At 52.9% G+C, this 24,139-nt stretch overlaps 1 protein-coding gene across 1 annotated transcript in view; it reads right to left on the bottom strand.

Moving 5' to 3' along the window:
• The window catches only part of ATP2B4 (ATPase plasma membrane Ca2+ transporting 4), a 115,333-nt gene extending 97,392 nt beyond the window's left edge, over positions 1-17,941 (bottom strand). Inside the window, exon 1 of the mRNA XM_030887808.2 lies at positions 17,555-17,941. The gene's annotated coding sequence lies outside the window, so the exon portion shown is untranslated. The remainder of the gene's footprint in view (positions 1-17,554) is intronic.
• Between the last annotated feature and the right edge of the window lie 6,198 nt (positions 17,942-24,139).

Here is a 24,139-nt window from a genome sequence, read left to right as displayed (position 1 = left end):
CAGAGGAAGCAAGGAGCAAGAACTAGGACAAAACCCAGCCTCCGAACCTCGAGCACCTTCCAGCTCCAGAGAGGCAACTTCTGGGCTATGTGTCCTCTTGGTAGAGCTGTCTCTGTACCCGCAGACGTTTCTGTGTGCGGGTGCTGTGGGGAGGAGGCAGGAGTCCCAGACCATAAGACTCCCGCCTGGTATCAAGAGCACTGCTCAATTCCAGTGGCCGCTGGTCCCGGTGACCCTTGGGCCACAGCTTCTCCCCGCCAGGGGAACCTCGGGGAACCTCGTTTCCCAGGCTGACTTCCGCTGTCAACAAGAGCTTTCTCAGCCTTGGCGCTCCTGGCATCTACTCCCGGGAGAGGAATGCCAGGCAAGAGCCAACAAGGTGAAGCGGCTGTGGCTCTCCACCCTCGACGCTGTCTGTTTTGCCAGGACTCTTGTTGCTCAATCAAGCAGCATCCCAAAGCCGGCAGGGGGAAGGGAAGCTGGCAGGATGGAGCCCTTGGTTGGCGGACGCAGGCCCTTGGTGGAGACCGACTGGGACCTCTGGGGTTTCACTGACTGACTCTGACCCTTCAGATGTGCTACGCCAAGCCCAAAGGGTTGCAGGCCATGGGGAGCAGACTCACGCCAGAGCCCAGGGAGGAGGTAGGGCAACACGGGAAAGAAAGCAGAAATGAAAACTCAATGATAATTTTCCAAAGAAAATGGAGAGGCTTGGGGGTCGAATCATTTGTCCAGAGTTTCCCAGTGGGCCATAGACACGGGGACCCAGTTCTAGCCCACCACCCCAGTATATATGTAACACCATGCCACTGGGGCTGAAGGAGCCCTGGTTGGCACGGGAGTCACAGTGCTAGCTGCTAAGCAAAGGTTGGCCATTCTAATCCTCCAGCAGCTCCATATCTGTCCCCATGGAAACATGCAGCCTTGGGGACCCTATAGGCCAGTTCTACTCTGTCCTATAGGATTGCTACCAGGTGGTGCTACTTTGAAGCCAGTGTGTTTGGTTTGGCTTTGCTCTCCCCTGGTTGGGAGACCGGCTTGGTGACTGGTCACGGGGTATCACTACAGAGAAAAGCACAGGAAGGGCTTCGAGGTTTTGTAAGCTCTGACTCTGAGGCTGAAAACCCAAGGGAAATCAACATTCACTCCTCCTGCAACATAGAGCCTTCCCACTCCATTTCCTAGTCACAGGAAATGGGCTTTCCAGTGTTAGGAAAATCTCTCTTCCCTACTTCCCTCATGGGGCTACATGTCACAGATCCGCAGTGTCGAACAGGAAATACACAGGATCTGGGCCAGACTTTATTCAGATCCTTCGTCACGGGACTGCTCCTAGTATCTCCCCATCAGAGTAGCCTTTAGGAGTTGAGGGGGGTCGCAGGCTCACCCAAAGGGTTCTGGGATAAAGGTGCCCCAAGATATTTCAGTGTCCCATCCTCCCAGGTCTCAACGAATGAGTACCTTTCTCCTCAGCTGTGGGATAGGTACCAGAGCAAACTCCATCGTGGAGAACTTGCTGTGTGCCTGGCCCTCTGATGCTTGCTCCACCAGTGGACAGGAGAGCTGCACTCAAGCAGCATACAGCCCAGCACATGCCAAGTGACAAGGGGCTCTTTTGAAGAAGTAATATTGCACAGCAGAGGGGACACGGGCCTGATGGGGTCAACTGTGAACCCCATCTGACCAGCCAGAGACCCTCTGGGCAGGTCACCTAACTCATTGGAAACTAACTTTCTTATCTGTGAAATGGGAACATGGTGTCGGGCACTGTAAGGTGGTCAGGAATAAAGCTCTTCTATACACCATGACTGCAACATCAGGGTCAAACTTCGTGTGCTTCTTCCAGGCCTGCCTGAATCCTTAGACTGCGGCGTGATTCACTGGCTCTTTCTTTTGAGGACTTCCACTGGGGCATCAGCTACATGATGTCTGACAGTTCGGGAAGATGATGAGCGGGAAGCAGAGCCCAGTGGACTTTGGCTCGAATTCCCTTTAGAGAAATTCAGCTGTAGGTGCTGAGCACGGAGGCCAACGAGACCTAAACAAGTCCAGTGCCTCTGGGTGTGGGGCAGAGGGCCGTAGAAGAGCGCTTGCTCCCACTCTGTGGGGACACAGCCTGCACAGGGCCATGCGTGCCCTGCCAGCTCCCCCAGCCCAGCCCACTGCCTTTGCGATGATCCAGACTCAGGACAACCTTAGAGGACAGAGCAGAACTGCCCTTGTGGGTGTCCACGTCTGGAAATCTGTACGCAAGGAGAAAGCCTCATCTTTCTCCTGTGGAGTGGCTGGTGGTGTCAAACCGCTGGCCTTGCTGGTAGCAGCCCAAGACCTAGCCTACTATGTCACCGGGGCTTCTGATAGGTCCCTGTGGCCTTTCAATGAAAAAGCCAAACCACACGAGTTGCCCCGAGTCAGTTCTGACTCATGGCGACCCCGGGGGGGTCAGCGTAGAACTGTGTTCCCAGGGTTTAGAATGGCTGGTGCCTCGGAAGTAGATCACCAGGCCTTTCTTCCGCAGTGCCTGTGGATGCACTCGACCCTCCACCCTTTGGTTAGTAGCTGAGCGTTCTTCATGTTGGCCCCGCCAGGGACTGCGGTCTCCAAATAAAGCCCCCTTATACTTCAGCTTCTTTGGGTGGGATTTTGTTCTTTCAGCTGGCGCATCTCTAAGACAAAGCCTCTACCTGCCTTAGAAAGTGGGTGTTGTGACATAACGTGAAAGCAGTTGGCATTCAGTTGACACTCCATCAATGGTGTCGAGTCTCTCGGCGTCCTTGTCAACCAGTCAGTCACTCGGGGAAACCATGTGAGTTAGTTTATTGTGCCAGCCTGGCCGATAAACACATGTGGGGCTCATTGAAAGGCAGAGGGATAAATGGCTCAGTGAGCCTCGCCTTTTTAGTTCTCGGGTCTCTTGCTTTGTGATGGTCGCACCAGGGTGCAACTGCTTTAGCAGTTCCCTGCTTCAGCTGGCAAGGCTGACTTTCTGCCAGACATCCCCAAGGAGAAGCCACATGGACCTACCCCGATGCAGCCCTGGGTGCTGGAGCACCTGTGTGGAGACTCCTGCCAGCTCTGAGATGCTTACATGCTCACTGACTCGGCTTTCCTCTTTCAGTCGGTATTATTGCGTCTGTTTTGTGAGATGGAGGAGGACTTTGTGGACTGGTGTTGGACGTATGGCTTAATGTTGGACTTGTGGGCTTGGGCAGCACTGGGTTGGAATATTTTCTTGATGTGCACTTAACCTTTACATAAAAGTCTCTCTTATACATGAGTGTCTGTGGATTTGTTTCTCTAAAGTCTCCAGACTAACACACCATGCATGGGCTAGACCTGGATGAAGCTGAGATTCCAGACTCACGACTGAGGAACATTTTCATTCACTGGCCTCACCATCGTCTACCAGTTGGTGTGCATCTGACCATGCTGGTGGAATTTCAAGTGCCAGCTGGGCCACCCCCGGCAGAGTGGTTTCAGAGCAGCTACTAGACTAAGGAAGACGAGGAAGAAAGGGCTGGTTATCTCCTGCCCAAGATCCAGCAGTGAAAATCACAACAGAACAAACACTGCTGGCCTTGCTGGCTTTGGCCACATCGTTGGGAGGGCTCAAACGCGAGAGGGCAGCGTGCTCAATGAAGGAGAGGACCAGCGTGGGGGAGGAGCCGTCCGCTGGGTCGTCACAACAGTTTCAAGGATGGACGCAACCTCACCGGTGATGGTGACGTGGAGGCAAGATATGGAGCTATCTCATTCTACTGTACGTCAGGTCATCCAGAGTTGGAGTCCATGCAGAGGCAGCTACCTACCTATTGATCAATACAAGTAACACTGGAATGTAACACTGGAATGGTTCTTGTTGCTTCCCAGGAATTCTCAGCGAGGCAATCCAGTTCTAATGTCTAGCACATGATGCATGGACCTTAGTTCATACTGCTGCTATTATTCAAGATGCAACTGGTGTTATATGAAGTCTTGGTCTAAGCTAAGAGGGAGGAGTCATTGAGCGCAGGGTCTGGAGCAGACAGCGCGAAGAGAGAAGAATGTGGGCGAGTGAGGTCTAAAGACTAGGTAGTACTGATAGGGATTAAACAATGTGGCCAATTAGAAGGGGCAGAGAACAATGGCGCGCCTTTGTCTAGCCAGCATTCACCACTTGTGAAATGTTTTTACCTGCAATATCTCACTCATCTACCAGAACCCTCTGCAGGACAGGTAAGGAAAACGGGCTGAATTATCGATGGGGCGACTGAGGGTCGGCAAAGATGTAGGTCGAGCGGAAACCCACTCCTTTACCCCTTGACTCCGAGCTGCCTCTGGGAAGTAGCCTGGAGGGGCTGAATCAGAATGGGCACCACTGGGATTCCTCTTGGGTTTCCCAGTCACAGGACTTCCGCCCATCGGACTCCAACTTCAGTCTAAGGCTAGAAGGCAAACACTGGGATTGGCATCCAGTGGCTGAAAGGGCTTTCATACCTGGGCCATCATACCCTGGGGCCTAGAAGGAAGTGTGTCCCAGCCAGAGACAAGGGCTCTGCTCGCCATGCCAGGCTGCAGGGTCAGTGATAACACACGGGATGGTTCTGGGGCCGTGTAGAGGGCCCCTGGAGCTCAGATGTATATGGAATCTAGTCTTACCTTCCTGAAGTCCCAGGTCCCCGGTGATCTCCAGGGGATAAAAATGGATTTGTTTGGAGCACTGTCACAATTAGGGCTCAGTGTAGCCATTGGGCTTAACTACACTGAAGGCCAGGTGCTTGGAGCCAGTCCCTGCCACCTGGACATGGCTTCTTCCCCAAACCGTGTTAGACCCCTGCTAGGGATTGGAGTGTTGTAAATCCTAGCCTCTATGCCTGTGGTCGAGGAGGCTTGCTGTCGCAGTGAGCTATGCTGTCCTTCATAAGGTCAGGGGTTCACGTCCACCAGTCACTCTAAGGGAGAACGATAAGGATTTCCTGTAAAGATTTACAGCCTCAGAAATCCACAAGAGAGTTTTGTCCTGTCCTATGGGGTCACGCTGACTCAGAATGGACCAGTGGCAGTGAGTCTGGTGTTTGGTTTATGCCTGTGGTATCGATCCCACTTGGGAATGGACCGTCTTTGCTACGCTAATGAGGCCGGGATTAGGGTAAGGTGTGTTGAGTCAAAATATCAAAGGAGCAAGGTAAAGAGGTGGGGAAAGAAAAGGCCAGCACACATGGAGACCCGCTCTCAAAGGGAAACACACCTGAAGAGAAAGACAACAGAGGGAGAGCCCTCCCCTGAGCTGAAGCCCTGAATTCAGACATCTAGCTTCCTGAACTGTGAACGAACAAACCTGTGCATAAAAGCCCCTCCCTTGTGGCATTTCTCTTCCAGCAGCCCTCGGCGACTAGGACACTGCCCTAGAGTCACCCAACTCCTGGTCCCTCTGTGCACAATGGGATCAGACCAGTGTGAGTCAGAGGGTCTAAATGGGTTGATTTGCAGAAACAGGTTGCCAGGCCTTTCTTCCTAGTCTGCCTCTGTCTGGACAGCTCCCTGGAAGCTCACCAACCCCTGGCAGATGAGTGAAGCTGTGCAGGAGGGCGCGGAGCCCACGCAGGAGGTTAGAGTTCTGCCACCAGTTGAACCCCCAGAGCCTCAGCCCTCACCGGGTGCCTGGCATCAGGTTTGAACGCACTTCCTCTTTGCTGAATAAATAAATGAACAAATAAGGGAATAACAGATCTGCTCCAATGATAAAAATGGCCCTTGTTGTCACAGGACATGGAGCGGCCCTGCCCTGCTGAGTCTCGTTCCCAAATCAGAGCTGAGGCCAGCTTAGTCACCTCCAGGGAAGAAGTGGAGGTAGCGGGGTTCCCTCTCACACTTCCTCTGACCTTTGCACACGCGCAGCGAGGAGAGATCAGGACCAGGGAAACCCAGGCAGGAGGAAGGCTCTCTGCGAATCCCCTTCCAGAACTTGTGCTTTCTCTCTCAGAATCTGTTTCTCCCAGCTCCACGCCCACGTCTGGAGAGGGCAGAGAGGAAGCCCAGCTCCATTAGGAGCATAGTGATGGGGGGAGTGGAGGGAAGGGGGGGGCAGGGGGCTGACAGCAGTGCCTCTACCTTGGGGGTCTCTAGTACTAAAGAAAGGACCATTGACTGTCAGGAGATCAAACAGACCCGTCTTGGAAGATGTGCAACAAGAATGTTCCTTAGAAGCAAGGATGGCAAGACTCTGTCTCACGTAGTTTGGCCAAGTTGTCAAGAGACCAGTCCCTGGAGAAGGACTTCATGGGTGGTAAAGTAGGGGGGCTGAGAGAGGGAGACCCTCAACAAGATGGATTGACGCAGTGGCTACAACAAAGGGCTCCCACATCGGAGCCATTGTGAGCGTGGCGCAGGACTGAGCGGTATCTGGTTCTGTGGGGCACACAATGGCTGTGAGTGGTAGCCAACTCCTTGACACCTAACAACGAGAAAACCAACACACTGCCATCACGCCCATCTCGGACCGGCAGAGGGGTGCTCCTCCCTACGGCTCCTGAGGGAACCTTGGGCAACCAGTGTCAAGAGGACATGTTGGGCTGCTAACTATAAGGTCAGCGGTCCCAAACCACCAGCCACGCTGTGGGAGAAAGACTGTCAATTCCCAGAAAGAGTTACCCACAGGGGCAGTTCTACCCTGTCTGTAGGCTCATGATGGGTCAGAATCGGCTTGACGGGCGTGGAGCTGAGAAGTCTTTACTGCCGAGAGTGGAGGGTAGAACCGCTGACCTTGCGGTAACCAGCGTCACGCTTAGCTCACGGTGCCACCAGTCTCCTTTCTCCGGTACCGAGCAGCTTCCTTGTTAATAATGGCAGCAACCATGACAAGCAGGCCGCAGCACCCCTATGGTGCGAGCATCTTTCTCCCAAGTACTCCTGGGACAGGGTCTCATCAGGCCCTTGTCTTTGGAGGGGCCGGCAGGGCTCTCCCCGCTGTGTGGAGAGAGGGCCTGGGCCCTGGGCAGGTGTGGTGCTGACCTGAGTGGCAGGGCGAAGCAGTGATAGAATTGAAGCTGACCTTTAGGTCAGAGGGGTGGAGTGGGGAGAACTGGAGACCCTAGGCTTGGGCCTGCACCACACGAGTCCTGTGTCCACAGGCAAATGTCTACGCTTCCTTTTCCTTATCTGTGGCTGGTGCGACCAGGTCTCTAACTCTGTCCACCAAACCCTGCCTGCACAGAACAGAACTGCTCTCGAGCCAACACCTGGCGAATGACCTCCTTGTACCAAGGTCAGAATGGTCCTGGTAGTTTGGCTGCCAGCTGTGCCCGTCCCAGCATCCTAACAGCTGCTCTTTGAAGTGCTCCCCACAAAGAAGGCTGCCATGCAGACGGCAGGGGTAAACATCAAAAATCATCCTAATGGCCTGCGAGTGCCAGGAGAGAAAGCAGGCAGCAGGCCGCTGATGAGACCAGATGATGGCCCGCCCAGCTCATAAGCTGATGCTGGTGCAGGCAAAGGCGGGAGGTGGTCCAGCGGGTGGGAGCAGACAGCCTCCTCCACCTGCCAGGCAGCTCATTGCCGCTGAGGCTCAGTGTCCTTGCCTGGGGTAACCTGGCTCAGCCTTTCCTCCCCATCGCTCATCCCTTCCTCCATCCGGCTTGAAGTGTCCGTCCCCTGTGAGCTCCACTCTAATCTGACCCTAGATGAGGGGAGAATAAGGTTGGGACTTCCTCCTTTCTGAAAGCCTCCTCCGTCCCCAGCTCCCAAGATACAAAGCAGAGCCGTTAGGACCCAGAAACAGTGCATTAGACTCCTCCCACCCACGGACCACTTGTCCAGAGGGTGCAGACGAGCTGCGCTGGGGCCAGCGATCCCGAGGGAAGCCCGCCGTGAGAGGGCTCCACACAAAAGCCACAACAATGGGCTCGAATCGGATGATGCTCCTGAAGACAGCACAAGACCCGGCGGCACAAGACCCAGCGGTACGTCCTTCTATTGTGCCCAAGGCCACCAGCAGCTGGAATTGACCAGGTGGCAACCAACAAGGACCACAACATTGTGTCAAAAGCCTGGATTAGAAGGGAGCGCAGACCGGCTCAGCAGCTGCTGGCTGCTCCTGATGGCCCACCAGTTCATACAAAAATCTCCATCTCAGGCCATGTCCCCAACGTCCCCGACGTCCACGGTCTAGTGAGTAGCACAAGGCTGAACCACATGAAATTACCTTGATGTAGGTCAAGAGTAGCAGCACACTGGGCCACTGCATTATATGGAGATCACGTTCCCCGGGAGACAGTAAACTCCCAGAAGGCTTGCAGCTCAGTACTCTCGCCTATATTTCTTGCTGTGATACAGGAAAATCATGGCCTTGGAAGGCGTTGAGTAAACCCTCTGAATTGAAGTTCCAGGTAAGTGAAGGGGGAGAATCTTACAATGACTTCTGCCCCAAGACCTTCAGGATATCCAGCACAAGCACTTTGCTCTCTGGGTTGAGTTTGGTAGAGGGCACTACACTGTGCTAGATTCTATAATAATGAGTTTGGTTTGGGCAATGAAGTGTTTAACCCCTTTGCTTTTCATAGTTGGGGGCGGGGCCAGGTCTTGAATCAAACAAGACTGGCTGTCTAAATTTGGCTTCCTCATGTTACAGTCAGGGAGATGAAGGCCCAGAGATACCACCTGCCTCGGTCAAGGCACCGCAGTAGGTCAGACCCTAGATGATCCTCCTGTCTACCTTCTTCCAACTTCCTGGATCCTGCTCATTCAGGCTTCCCAGAGAAGTGCCTTGGTGGTGTAGTAGGTCTACTTCGGGGTGCTAACCTCAAGGTCAGCAATTCAAACCAGCTGCTCTAAGGAAGAAAGACGAGGCTTCCTATTTCCATAGAGTTACCATCTTGGAAACTCACAGGGGCAGTTCTACCTTGTCCTAGCACAGTGGTCTCAAGCTTCCTAATGCTGCGACCCTTCCATACAGTTCCTCACGTGGTGGTGATACCCCAACCATAAAATTATTTTCGTTGCTACTTCATCACTGTCATCTTGCTACTGTTACGAATTGGGCGATCCTGTGAAAGGGTCATTTGACCCCCAAAGGGGTCACAACCCACAGGTTGAGAACCGCTGTGCTAGAGGGTTGCTGCGGGTCAAGATCGATTGCATAGCACTGAGTGGGACAAACAGAAGGGGCTAGCGAAAGGATCAGAGTCCTCTCCCAGGGCCTCCCAGGAGGGATGAGCAGCCTGAGACCCGGTTTCTGTCCGGAGCCAGAACCAGGGAGGCTGGAGAGGGCGGCCAAGTGATGGGGAGAAGCTTGGTGATTTGGGTCATGGACAGATGATCAATGTAGTCTTCCTGGCCAAGGGGGGACATAAAGGGTAGGGCAGACCGGGTGAATTCTCCCAGAATCACCTAATTATTGAATTCAGAGGGGACTTGAAGAGTTCCTGGTCTCCTATGACATCCGGGGACCCCGCTTCAAAAGGCCCTAGGTGATTCTGGGAGCCCTCTGTCTAGGGCTTTCCCATGGCAGATTGGGAAAGTACCTGCTTCCCACCGGCTGCCACTTAGGCTCACATGCCTGGACCCATGTGCACAGACAAGGAGATGAAGGAGGTCACGTGGTCAGGAAGTCCCCTAGCGCTCCATGGGGACTCCCAGAACCTTCAAAGAGCCCCTGGAGAGTTTGGAAGGAGGGGCTTCTTTGGACTAGATCATGATAGTGGTGGGCAGTTTGAGTTAGGAAGAGGGGTGAGAGGAGTTCTGAAAGGTGTGGTGTTGAGCAGCTAGCTAACCACAAGATTAGTGGTTGAAACCTTCCAGCTGCTCCTCAAGAGAAAGATGAGGCTGTCTGTTCCCATAAAGAGTGACAGTCTCGGAATCCCACAGGGGCTGTTCTACCCTGTCCTATAGGGTCACAGGGAGTCGGATCGACTCCATGGCAGGGAGTCAGACGGGAGCCACTTCCTCCTCCCTACGGCTTTCCTCACCAGCTGATTTTGAAAGAGGCAAACTTGAAAATGCTGGAAAAATAATACAACTATAGACATCTTCATTTTGCTAACATTTCCCAAGCCTCTTCTCTCTTGATGTAACACACACACACACACACACACACACACACACATCCCTTTGATGAACCACTTGAAATTAACACAGAGGCACTTGTAGGCATCTCCTGAGAACAGGAGCAACTTCTCTAGAGCCGTAATCACACCTAAAAAATTTGAACAATAATTATACATCTATTGCTAGTCCATTAACATTTTTAAAAAATGTACTAATTGTTCCAAGATGTTTTTACAGTCTTTTTTCCCCCTTTCTTTCATAATCTGAGATCCCGGGGAGATTTCCGTACTGCATTTGGCGGTGAAGTACCTTTCATTTCTTTCTGTCTGTGAGGCTAGCTTCTATTCATTCCCTAGGCAATATACCGGTGTACTGTTTCTTGTGACATTGCCTTTGTTGGTTGGTTTGAAGGCTCTCAGTCAGTTGTCATGTAGAATGCCCCTTATTCCAGGCTTGTCTTTTGATGGCTCATGTGTAGATGCAGGCTAACCGTTTCTGGTGAGACTATGGGGTGGGTAGAGGTGGCACGCACTGCAGAACTCAGGAAGGCCTTCCTGCTGGGTGGCTCCCCGGCTGCCACTGGGGTTTGATTGTTTGATGCCTTGGTGAAGGTGAGGGGCGCTCAATCTGCTCCCTGTAAAGATGTGCTGGCTCCTTTTGTGCAGAGCAAGTCCGCGGTGAGGGGAGACCTCTCACCCAGTGACTTCCCCGTCCTCAGAGAGCCTGGCGCCTGCACCAGGCATTACCAGAGAGACTGCAAAATGGTGACCACAAGGTTCTGCCATCACTTCCACATTTTCTGAGCTAGGCTTTCTCCTTAAAAGAAGAGTTTTCCTCTCCGCTCCCTAGGAACTGTGAGAATGGCCCTGCCCCTTCTTTATTTGATGTGTTAAAATGCATTACCACTGTTATTTTTTTTTTGCTGCTTAATATGTCCCAAACCTGTCCCGTGGGAGCACCAGGAAGCCAACCCCCGGGTCCCTGGACATCAACACGCTCTTGGTTTCTGCTACGACACTGCTCACTTGTACTTTCCTTGTCCTGGTCTTGGAAGCAGCCATTTCTCCAAGGAACATTGGTTTCTTCCACTGGGAAGTGGTCATTAGCTACAAATCAGCACAGGTGTGTTCCATGCGGCAATGACAGCATGGCTTCTAGACCCCTCTGGCGACAGACCTCAGAGATCAAGAAGCACACGTTTCTCTCTCATCTTCCCCCCGGCCATCCTTATAGAATGAAGGCGGGGGTCAGCCCAGGTAAGGCCGAAGGCCGTCAGAGAAGCACAAACGCAAAATCTTCCATGAAACGGAGACAGGTGGTTAAAAGGGCACCTTATCAAAGGCGGAAAGACTGGAGATTCAGAAGAAGCCGCCATCCCCCTGCATTCCAGCCCTCCCAGGGTCCTCTGAGCTCGCTTCCCCATTGAGACCCCTGCTTCCCAGAGAGAGAGCAGGATAATCACTGATCTTCTCATACACAAAACATCATTTCCATGAACTGTCACAAACATCCAAGGTGAAGTTCAACAGTATTCTGCCTTTCTTTTCATTCTTAAGGAATCTCGGTGGCACAGCAGGTTCAGTCCTGGGCTGTGGTTCTAGCACACCGGCTGCTCCGTGGGAGGAAGAGGAGGCTGTCTGCTCCTGTTAAGGTGTATGGCCTCAGAAGCCCCTGGAGCAGCCCTGCTCTGTCCCATAGGGTCCCTGGGAATTGGAATGAACTCCGTGGTAGTGGGTTTGGTTTAGGTCTTATTCCTAGGATCTAGGTTTCAGTCAGGGTACCGAGTTTAAAAAATGACTATTTTCGCTGTATGGCTCACTGCTTTCGTAGTCAGGGCTCAGGTTGTCTTTTTTCTTTTGGATCTAATTATTGTTATTATTACTTTTTAAGGGGCACCACAGGACAATTTTGTGAAAGCCTCTGGGAGGTCGCCATGCTATGCCCTAAAGTCCAGGGAAGCCAAAGCACAAAAACGGCTCCTGGATCTGATTTAAATTTTGAACCAGGTTAAAAAAAAAACCCTTTACCTGTTCAAAAACCAAAGCTCTGAAAAGATGTCAGAAAAGTTTCCCTTTCGTCCCCAGCTCGTCCACTCAGATCCCACTCACTCCCATTTAAATCAAATTCTGGGGTATCTTTTCGGTGTGTGTGGGTTTGCAAAACACATATATTTTTTTCCCTCTTCCATCTTATCCCCAAAGGGGCACCCTATATGCACTCTTTTGCCTCTTCCTTTTGTTCATTCAATATCGTATCCAGGGATGACTTCCTGTCAGTTCACAGGGCTCCTACTCATTCTCGTTGTTGGCTGCATAAATACTCTGTTATATATAAGGACTACTGTTTGCTCAGCCCAGAGCCCTGGTTGGTGGCACAGTGGTTATGCATTGGGCTGCAACCACAAGGTCAGCAGTTTGAAACCACCAGTTCCTCTGTGAGAGAAAGACAAGCTTTCTACTCCTATAAAGGGTCACTATGGGTCAGAATTGACTCGATGGGAGTGAGTTCATGTGTTCACTCAACCCGTCTGTTAAGAGTAAGCATTTGGGCAGTTTTCAGTGACTCCCTACTACAAACAGGCCTTCCAGAATCAACTAGTGTGGATGCCTTTTCGCACTGGTGACCATGCATCTTCTGGATAAATTTCTAGACGCAGAATTTCCAAGTAAATGCATCCGCTGTCTGGTTAGATATTGCTAACTTCTCGTCCATCGAGGTTGTACTGTTTTGTATTCCTGGAGTTGACTTGACAACTCTTGTTGGTGAGCCTCACTATCAGGTATCCTATGTCACGTGTTTCCAGGTCTAGGTGAGGGTCCTGAAGTTCCCAACCCCCAAAACCCACTCTGTCCCACGTCTGGTGAGCTGTCAAGAAGATAACTAGGGGTCTCACTGACCCTATTCCAGCTGATCTTTCCTAAACTGTCCCAGGAAGTGCGTGTTGAATTCAGGGACCCAGAGCAGAGAGAAACGATGGACTGAAAACCAAGGTGGAGCCGGAGTGCAGAAGTAGAAGAGAGGCCCACCGCCTCTTGACACCTATGTTCTTGTCCCTCTTTCCCTTAGTCACCCCTCTCTCCATCACAGCCCCCACTCTGCCCCAAACACACCCCACATACACTGCTTCCCAGCAGCCCCTCCCCTAGCCAGTAGTCCTGGGCTCCGGTTCTAACTAGACCCTTTCTGGTTTTCCTCCTCAGCTCGAGTTCTTGTGGACTGAGGACACAGGGCCCTGGCGTTCAGATGAAGTCAGAAGTCTCAATTCCAAACCAAAGTCAAGCTCACTGTCCAGCAAGTCGATGCCAACGCATAGGACAGGACAGGGTAGAACTACCTGGGGTTTCCGAGATTGTAACTGTGTAGGGGAGTAGAAAGCCTCATCTTTCTCTGGAGGAGCAGCTGGTGGGTTCGAACTGCTCACCTTGAGGATCACAGCTCAACGGAGGAACCACTACGACAGCAGGGCTCCTCAGAAGTAGAAGGTGCCCTTCATTTCTATCTCAACACGTGCACAGGAACAAGAATGTCAGTGGAACAAGAATGGCTCATACAAGGGAAAGAGGAAAGAGGAGCCCAAGGGGCTGGAGAGGGAGCCAAGTACAAAACATTCCACCACTGCCTGTTTGGACTCCGGCCTCAGGGCCTGCTCTGTTCCCATGGCCCATCCAACAAAAAACAATAGAAAATACACAGGGAATGGGGGGATATCCCGCTTCCTGGTGGTCCAGAGGCCCTGCCTTCCTCAGCCTGCTCTCCTTGTCCGGCACCATCATGGCTTCAGCATCAGTGCCAGGCGTCTGCCTGTCTGAGGCTAGGGAACTGGCCAGGGTAGCAAGCCCAGTCTGAAGGGCATGCTGGAGTCGGGATGGGGGGAAGGAGGGTGGTTTCAGAAGGTAACGAGACTCTCCCCAGTGGAGGAGAATTAGGCCTAAGTGGGCATTCTGATCAAATAGTTGGGAGACCCGGTGGTGTAGTGGTTACGTGTTGGCCTACTAACCAGAAGGTCAGCAGTTTGAAACCATGAGCTGCTCCTCAATAAAAAAAAGGAGGCTTTCTACTTACAAAGGAGTTACAGGCTCGGGAACCCACAGGGGTAGTTGTACTCGGTCCGACAGGGTCACCGTGAGTCAGCATCGACTTGATGGCCGGGAGTTAGGAGTTTTGCATCTAACCTAGGTCATTCTTCTTAGGGTCTTTAGGACTAAGAATGAGCTTCTTTCTTTCTTCCCCCCATAGCTTGGTGGCTATGGAATGTTCTTCCCTGATGGCACATTGGATTAAGCATTAGGCTACTAACCCCAAGGTGGGCAGTTTGAACCCACCCGCTGCTCCTCAGGGGAGCGATGAGGCAGCCCGAGTCCGTGAAGATGTGGAGTCTCGAAAACACAGTTCTACCTAGAATCACTATGGGTGAGAATCCGCTCATCAGCAGTGGGGTTGGGGGTTGGGGAGGCCTTGGATGGGCAGGGCTCACCCATGTGTTTGCGTGCTGGGTCCCAGACCAAGCCAGGTGCAGTGGTGTCAGCTGTGACTTCTGGTGACCTCATTTATAGGTTTCAGAGCAACCTCCATGGGGGTTTCCGATGACTGACACCTTTCAGAAGCACGTCTCTGAGGAACCTCAGAGCGATGGAAACCGCCAACCTTTCAGAGAGCAGCCCTGCACTTCTCTGTTTGTGCAAGGTCAGGGGCTTAGGAGTAAGAGAAATTGGAAGCAGGGTGTGGCAGAGATGCTGAATTCTCCAGTAAGAGGCAGTTTCCTGCGTACTGCTTGAATTGCTGACAGATGGCAGCTGGGTCCACACCCTGATGAATTATCAACACCCCTCACAGCACCCCTATGCCTCTAGGGCCCCCAGTGAGTAGGGGTGGGGGTGGGATGCTTCTCAGTATCATGGCTCACAGATCGCCACTCTCCTCACTACACACATCCACACAAATTCTCACAGCTCTACTTTTCCTTTGGACTCTTCTATTTTGGCTTTCTTGTGACATCAAAGACCCCGGGAATCCTAACAAATCGGGCTCTGCACCATCCCTGTCAGGGACAGGTTTCCCTTTGTGCGGAGGGGAAACGGGAAAGGGACCCGAGGGCAACTGAAGAGCGAGTGGGACGCAGGTCCTAGATCTGCGGACCCCGCTCCAGGTCTCCAATAGACAGCGCCTATTGCCCCTCCAGCACAGTGCTAGGCACTGGCCTTCCCAGAAGCAGTGGGGCCAGTTGTGCGCCTTTGGATTTGACCTTGAATTCAGGGACAGGAGGTGGTAAATGGAAGGGGAAGTGGCCGAGGCTCAGCTGGGTCCGGAAGGCAGGAAACCTCTGCTCCTGCAGCTCAGGCGAGCGTCTTCCCCACGGACTGCTCTTAGCAGAAGGCCGAGCTGGGGAGGGTGGAGCCCTGGAGGGTGGAGCTGAGCGGCGGGAGAGCCTGAAGACAGGGCGGGGCGGAGAGGCTGCCCGGAGGGGCGGGGGTCGCGAGTGGACTGCAGCCTCGATCCCTGCGCCCGTCCCCCTCCCCCGCACTCCCCCAGCTATCTGCAGCGAGCACACTCCACCCCACCCAAGACGCCAGGCCCAGGTGCTACATCAGGACCTGCTGCTCCACGGTGAGCGCAGGGGAATCCATCCCCAAGGCCAAGTACAGACAATGATAAGGCCCGCAGCCCCAAGGGTGGTTCCTGTTGCTTCCGGTCCCCGCCACTGACTCGCTCCTCCAAGGCTTTTGCTTCCATCCCCAAACCCCCACCCCCACCCCCAGTTTCTTTGGTTGAGGCAGGGGGCAGGTGTTTCCTCTGCTTCTTCCTCCAGCCTGCCTCGCCCAGATCTGCCTGCTTCTGGGCCAGGACCCACGTTCCACGCTGCCCTTCCACCAAGCTGCCACCATCCCACTGCCCCTCCTGGCACCAGCTTCCGGAAGCCACCACCTGCAGCCCAGGAGGGTCGCGGGCTCTCGATACGGCTCTCCCCATCCAGCCAACCACTCTCCCCTCAGGACCCTCCCGACTTCCAAGATCCAACCCATCCTGGAGTGCCCCCAAAGCAGGACGCTGGAGAGGAGGCAGCTCTGGGGAGAGGCTCAAGGAGAAAGAGGAGAATCTTAAGGTTTCCAGCCAGACACCCCACCCAGAGGAGGAGATGGCGCTGTTGAATGAGATCTTATGTTCCCTCTGTCCCCACGCTTCTTGCCCCCCTCCCCACACCCGCGTCGGTGGAGTGCCCGCCTATTTCTTCTTCTGACATTCCTTCTACCAGGCCAGCAGGCGCCAGCATCACGTCGGCAAGTTCTTATAAGTGTGGCAGAAATGCCCGGGAGGGAAGCGCAGAGTGCCCGCTCCCCTCCCTCCCCTCCCAGGACACCGGGGTCGCGGCTCCTCCCGCGCCCTCCACACCCCGCTGGAGAAGAGCGGCGGTGGCCCGGCGCGATGGCGCGGGTCAGGCTGGACTAGACGCAGGGAGGATGCCAGGCGGCCTCCTCCGCCAGGAATGAGCCAAGTATGTGAGTGCGTGTGTGAGAGAGAACAAGAAGCGCTGGAGGGGCAATCCCAGCTTTAATTTCTAGCTCTAGATACGCAGTGGCCCGACATGCTTCAGAGACCACCCCCAAGGATGCCTCTGGTCAACCCCCAAACACCAAACTCTCACCAGCCCCCACGACCACCGGGCCTGACTTGGAGGTTTGACATCCCAAACTTTTCCGCGTCACACCTTCTCCCTCTCATTTGGGACCCAAGATGTGTGGCGTGGTGCCCTTCGGAGACACTCAGTTGGTTCTGGAAGCTGGCACATACTCAAGGTAGTAGGGAACTCCCAGCTTTTTCCACCGCTAATTATAGCCGTGAAAGTCTGAGGATGTTTTGCAAGAGGCAGAGAGAAACTGCTGAGGTTTCTCTGCAAAGCCAAAGAAATTTAATTTGTGCACCCCCTGTTCCCCACTCCCTAGCTTCGCCTAGCTCCTACCCCCAGCCCATCCCCTAAGGTACCCCCTTGCCAGTCCCGCCAGCAGCCCCTCCTTCCTGTAGAAGATTTCTTACTTGCGCCTTTTTTCCCCCATCTCTCTTTGGGGCTTTCGAGAAAGGGAACAGACGTGGAAAATATTTTTGCAACAGTTTTCCATTCGGCGCCTGATTCCCAGGCCAAGGGAGGATGGGGTGGGGGTGGGGGGTGGAGAGGGCATTAAGGGCCAGAGGAAATAAATGCTTTTCTAAAGAGCTCAGTTTGGGTGTGAAAAGACCCGTCCCACATTTCCCTAATCCCCAGGCCCAGGAATGGCAAGAAACAGGAAAAGCAAAAGAAATCAACTTGTTTGATATTGGAGCACGATTTTTGAGAACTGGGTCCAGGAAAGAAATAATCTGACATATCTGTGTGCGTGCGCGCACACATCTGAAAAAAGAAGCGCGCCCCCCGCCCCCCCAATCTGCAAACCCACTCACATAAAAACATGCTTGGAAGAAGAAATTAAGGGAGTTTTAGAAGCGACTGCAAAGAAAGAAACAAAGTTTTCGATTCAAGTCAATTCATTCTCAGCAAGCCTACCTCTTTCTAGCAAAGATCCAGGCTTCTCCAAGTGGGACTCTCCCTCCGGGTTGCCACAGAGCAAGCAGAGAGAGGGTGGGAGTGACTACCCACCAGCCTCCCCAGGGTGGCCACCGCGTTAGAGATGCTGGCTTGGCTCCCTCGCCTTTTTTTCCGGGGCTGGGTAATGGGCTGGGTCTCCTCCGCCCGTCCTCCCAATGGGAAGGACCTCGCAGGTTCCTGGACGAAAATGGGCGCAGACGAGCAGGGCGAGTGTCTGTGGTCTTGCTCGCCTTCTCGGGGGGATGGTTCCCCCTGGAAGTTGGTGCCCCTCCAACCCCAAGCTTTGGATGGCCTCAACGGCGGCGCTTTCTAAAGAAAATGCTTGTCATGGCAACAGCTCTTGCCAACTCCAGCCAGACTCCCCAGCTCTCCCCGAGCCGTGCGGGTGGAGAAAGGGGAGGAGCGGAGCTGCTACAGAGGTGGGACTTGGCACCCGGCCAGACCATTACTCTACAGTTAAGGTGGCCCGATTGCAAGCTGCGGCTGCTTCCTGGTTGGTCTTAAGGGGGAATGAGGAACTGAAGGGGAGGAATCCTCCCTGAACCTGGGTTTCTTCCCCGCCCAGGCTCTCACTTGTTGAAAGGAAAGTCAGCCGAGTTGGGGGTGGCGGGGGAAGGCGGTGGAGGTGGGGAGCAACATGTGGGTGGAGATATTCAACGTGTGGGTGACGGTTGCTGGGTGGAGGGGAAAAAAGGAAGCTTCTGCTGGCAGTTGGCTTCCTGCCTCTCCTGTTAGTCTCTCAGATTCTTACAGGCTAAGATCCAGGACCCAGAAACCCAGGTGACTTGCAGAGCCTTGTAATCCCCACCCTGCTGCCCCCTTGAACAGGAGGAGCAGGAGAGGCTTTAGCCTTGGAAGGGCACTCCTGCATCAGTTTGTTCGCATGTGCACCTAACTCTACCCTTCCTCCCTCAGCCCCTCTGGTTTCACATGCAAGGTCCTGGGCATGCCTTTGGCCCTGCCTTGCCTGAGCACTCTGCAGAGGGGCATACCCAGTCAGCGTGTGGGCATGGCTGCCTACAATGGAGTCTTACCACGTGCCACCGAGGGTCCCAGAAGCTTTGTACTAGCCTGTGTGGTATTCCTTCCAGTCCCCCTGGCCATCTTGAAGGGTCTGGATTCTTCTCATTTCATAGGTGAGGAGATGGAGGACAGCGCGGCCACGCACGCCTCTGCTAATGGCAGAACCAGGAGTCAAGGCCAAACAAGGCGGACCCCACAGCCCACGCATTTGAGCTTGTCCTTCTTCGTGTGCACACTCAGAAGTCTGTGCACACGCATACACTGCCTATAAACTTCATCCCATGCCACACCCACCCGCCGCCCACCCCCAGCATTGTGCAAGAGTGCCACCCATAGATTTTGCATAGAACTTTATGCCTTTCAAGTACAAACACGCCTCATCAGCTGGTTCACACGACACGGCTTCATTGATGGATATATTCCCACACCTACCCCAGCATACCTGTTCTGTCTCATATTGGCTTACGGACGGGAGGCAGGCTTAGCGCACAGCTCAGAGGTGACAGCTGCAGCCTCTGCTTGGAAGAAAAGGACAGGGCCACAACTTCCCAACCTTCTTAACCAAGGTTTGGCCAAAGGCCTCTGACCCCACCACCCTAACAACCCTAATCCTGCCATCCCACCACCTGGCACCGCAGCCACTTCACTGTGCGGGCAGGGAAGCATGCGTAGCATGAATGAGAGCCAGGGCTTTGGATGCCCTCTGCCTGTTAGCATCCTTCCCAATTTTTTAACAGCGGGGTCCGTCCTTTCTTCTTCTTCATCTCCTTTTTAAAAAATCATTTTATTAGGGGCTCATACAACTCTTATCACAATCCATACATATGTCATTTGTGTAAAGCACATTTGTACATTCGTTGCCCTCATTCTCAAAACATTTGCTCTCCACTTAAGCCCCTGGCATTAGCTCCTCATTTTTCCCCCTCCTTCCCTGCTCCCCCCTCCCTTGTGAACCCTTGATAAATTATAATATTATTTTGTCATATCTTACACTGTCTGACGTCTTCTTTCACCCACTTTTCTGTTGTCCATCCCCCAGGGAGGAGGTTATATGTAGATCCTTGTGATCAGTTCCCCCATTCTACCCCACCCACCCTCTACCCTCCCAGTATCACTACTCTCACCACTGGTCCTGAAGGGATCATCTGCCCTGGATTCCCTGTGTTTCCAGTTCCTATCTCTACCAGTGTACATCCTCTGATCTAGACAGATTTGTAAGGTAGAATTGGGATCATAATAGTGGGGGCGGGAGGCGGGGGAGCATTTAGGAACTAGAGGAAAGTTGTATGTTTCATCGTTGCTACACTGCACCCTGACTGGCTCGTCTCCTCCCTGTGCCCCTTCCGTAAGGGGATGTCCAGTTGCCTACCGATGGGCTTTGGGTCTCCACTCTGCACTCACCCTTATTCACAATGATATGATTTTTTGTTCTGATGATGCCTGATACCTGATCCCTTCAACACCTCGTGATCGCGCAGGCTGGTGTGCTTCATCCATGTGGGTTTTGTTGCTTCTGAGCTAGATGGCCGCTTGTTACCTTCAAGCCTTTCCTCTTTTAGTATTCCCATCCTACCATTTCTCAACAACTCTACCACATCCTTGTGTTTGAGCAAGGGCAATTTAAACAAGCAGAAGTCAAGAAAACATTTTTTTTTTTTTGAGTAGTTAGGCCAGGCTGACAATCCAGAGTTTCCCAGTGGGATCGGAGACGGCTTGCCATCATCATCTATCTTGGGAACAAATCCAAAAATAAGACCCTGCCAGGACTTGTGCTTCCCCTCCTCAGGCCAGCCTGGCTGAAGGAAGGTGGCGGGGGGAGTTTAGAGTCACCCACCTATAGAAATCATCCATGCATTATTCTTTCCTAGCTCCCCCCCACCCTACCCCCATCCTCGAGTGTGAAGTCCTCCTCCTGCTGGACACTCACTGTTGTTGGCAGCTGTCAAGTTATCCCTCCGTTCATGGCCACCCCACGCACAAAGGGAACTCAGTGCAGCCTAGTCCTTCTCCATTTCTGCGCCTGGTTGCGGGGTGGACTGTTGTGATCCACAGAGTTGGCATTGGCTGACTTTTTTTTTTTTAAGAGCTTGCATGTGGTTTAATAGGGAAAGGTGTGTGAGCACAGAACAGCAGGAACAGGTAGTGTGAACAGGAGGCCAGATCCACAACAGTTATGGCAAAGTTCCCAAATCCAAGGGGTAGGTTGAATTTTGTCCTTAAAAAATCACACACACACACACACACATTAGTGCACCAGGTGTCTCCACAGGCTTGGCTCAGCTCAGCTCATCTGGGCAGATGTGTACCATTCAACCCCTGTATCATAGGTGCAGCCAGGCCACCGTGGCCAGGCCAGTGAGCCTAGGGCTCATGGGCTCATGTGGGCTAGTGGCAGACCTGGACCCAGCTCTGGCATGTCGGATGTCTCCTGGAGGTGTATGAGACTTCCGGGCCGCTCCCCTAGCAGTGTAATAAATATACAAACCCAAGTGGATAAACAACCTCTGAACCCCCGTGGAACAAAAGGTACTCATGCACGGGCCTGGACAGGTCCTTCACGGGCCAGGTAGCTCTCCAGATGGGTCAACTGGCAGGAGTGACAATCCTATTTCTGCCAGTGGCTGGGTGGCTGTGCATGTGTCACGGCAATGGTATGGGCCTGACCAGCATAGGTGGTAGCCACGGGGCAGGATTTCATGGGGAGGGCCTAACCAACGCAGTGCAGGTATCTCTGGAGGCCAAGTGGCTAGTTGACCACAGCTTGACCAGGGATGTGGATGATGTCATTGGTTGAATTTTGAAAGTAGGTAGCCATGCCTTTCTTCCTAGTCTGCCTTAATCTGAAAGCTGCATGGAAACATGTTCAGCATCATAATAATGCTCAAGCCTCCACTGACATGTATGGTAAGAATTTAACCTGAGTCTCTGAAGTGGATGGTGAGAGTTCTGCCTCTGATCCAACACTGCTGGTTTCCTGAGTGTTTAAACAAACAAACAAACAAGAACACTGCCACTGAGTCAGTTCTGACTCACGTCGACCCACCATAGAGTTTTTAAGATTGTAAATCTTTATGGGAGCAGACAGCTTCTTCTTTTCCCCACAGAGCTGCTGGTGGGTTTGAACCACCAACCTTGCAGTTAGCAGTCCAATACCTAACCCACAGTGTCATTGGGGCTTCTTCCTCGGCGCCCACCTCCACCCCTCTCTCGACTCTTCCTGGTCCTCTCCCCACCGGGATAAGACAGGTGCAGCCAGGGCATCATGGCCAGGACCAGCATTCCAGGGGCCTGCCATGCAAGGCCAGTGCCAGGCCTGGACCCAGTGCCAGCAGACGCATGCCTGGCCATCTTCTGTGGGTGGCATTTGGATGGAGGACCTTGGCACTGACGTTCTGAGGTCTCCTTGGTTGTGCTGACGGCTGGAATAGAAAGGGGCCATCCTGGAGTTTGATAGGCCCTCCCTGCCCCCACCACCTCAAAGTCAGCTTCAAGAACCCAAAGCCATTGTTGGAGGAGGCATGGGAGTGGATGAGAGAAGCCGGCGGGACACAGCGTCCCATTTAATGGCTTGTCAGGCTTCCTGCTGGATTGCAACAACTTGACATTTTCACGCCCAATAAGTGTCAGTTGCATCTTTATCATGAGAAAGCTAGTCTCTGCAATGGCTCCTTAAATGTACTAAAGTATATTTCAGGCTTGCCTGCAGTGCTGTGTGTAGAGCCATTGCCCTCGCTCTTCCATAAACGTGTCTCTGGGGGAATAACGGTGCAGGCCAGATGTGTGGGCCAAGGACAAGAGAGGTCTGCTGTGTTGCTTGATGCGCGGGGGCTGAAAATGATGTCAGGGAATAGTTGGACGTTATTTGCAAGGCAAGAGCCCCTCCTCAAATCCCCAGGGCTTCAGGGAGACAGATTCTGAGGGCAAGCGCTGCTCAAAGAGGCCTAATGTCCTCCCTCTGGCTGCCTGGATCCGTGGACACATCAGAATGGTCACTTCTATGGTAATTGCCAAGTGTGCTTAGGTGATGTAAGCGGCGTGGCATGGACGGCTGACAGCTCAAGTCCACCAGAGACACCTCAGAAGGAAAGCCCGGCAGTCGGCTTCAGAAAGGGCCCGGCCTGGGGAGCAGATTTCTCTGCATCCATGTGGTTGTCACACGTGAGAGTTGATTCGCTGGGAATTAACACTGACGCCATGGTTGTTGCCAGTTCTCTGCCTGGGTGTTGTGGGATGAAGAGAAGAGAGAAATCCCCCATCCCATCCTCGCCATGTAGACAGAAGGATGGAGCAGGTAGGATGAGGTGATTCCAGCGAGGAGCAAAGCCTGCTTTCTGTAGCCCAGCCAGCCTCTGAAGTCTGGGCTTTGTGGAAACCCAGAAAGCAGTGTGCCTTAGCTCTTCCAGTAGCAAGCTTGGGGCTTGAGGTCTAGAATGGGTAAAAATAAACCTCGCCATAAAAATAAGCACTAGATGTGGGAAAGTGGATTGCCCCTGGTGGCGGGGTGGTGGGGAGGGTGGGGGAGGGCACGGCTTCTGGCATCACAAGTTCACTGCCTGGCCCTTCTGAGCGGCTTGGCTCCTCGCTGCCGGTTTCTGGTTTCGCTGTTACTCTGTTCTCCCCTTGAATTTAGTTCTTTAGCTACATACACTCCCCTCCTTACACGCCCCCCTCCACCACTCCCTTTCCTCCCTTAGCTCTCCTGGCCTCCCCAGAGCAAGTGAATCTTTGTAAGGCTGAAACCACTGTTGGTCCAGCTCCATCTTGCCTCTCCTAAGGGGGCCTAGGGATGGGACAAAGAAATGGACTGCAGGTCTAATTGCCTTCATGAAATACCTCCTTTGCCATGAGACCGGGAAGAAATAGCTGGTCCCAGACTACTATGACTGACTGGTTTGATCAAGGACCCACTCGATGGGTCCTAATCAACAGGAGAAAAATGGGCAACAAGTGATCAAATGATCGTGAAAGTCAAATTTATGAGATCACTGAGAGTGGGAGAATCCCTAAATCTCACAGCCTGGAAAATTCTTCAAGTCTTGAACCAAAGCTATCCCAACAATAGCTTCACTCTCTGATTCTCTTCTAGGTGTTGAAACCAGTAAGTCCCTCTAGCCCAGTGGCTCTCCACCTTCCTCATGCCGAGACCCTTCCATACAATTCCTCATGTGGTGAGGACCGCCAACCCCCAAGATTATTTTTATTGTTACTTCATAACTGTCATTGTGCAACTGTTATGAATCGTCATGTAAATATCTGACAAGCAGGATGTATTTTCATTGTTACAAATTGAACATCATTAAAGCATAGTGATTCATCACAAAAACAATATGTAATTATATATTGTGAAATATTTATTTCTAATGACAAATACATGAAATGTTGTCTTGACGCATGGTGTAGTGCGGGTAACATTCTTCACTCCTAACATTCCTCACTCCGGGTACTGTATGTGGGCGTATCTGCATGTGGACCGATCCCCTGGAGACGGATAGAGGAGCGCTGTCTCGGTTCCTAAGACCA

This window comes from Echinops telfairi, unplaced genomic scaffold (genome assembly GCF_000313985.2).
Source record: "Echinops telfairi isolate 266 unplaced genomic scaffold, ASM31398v2 ScPeMD7_7424;HRSCAF=8462, whole genome shotgun sequence".
NCBI lineage: Eukaryota > Metazoa > Chordata > Mammalia > Afrosoricida > Tenrecidae > Echinops > Echinops telfairi.
This window is presented reverse-complemented; position numbering and strand designations above follow the sequence as displayed.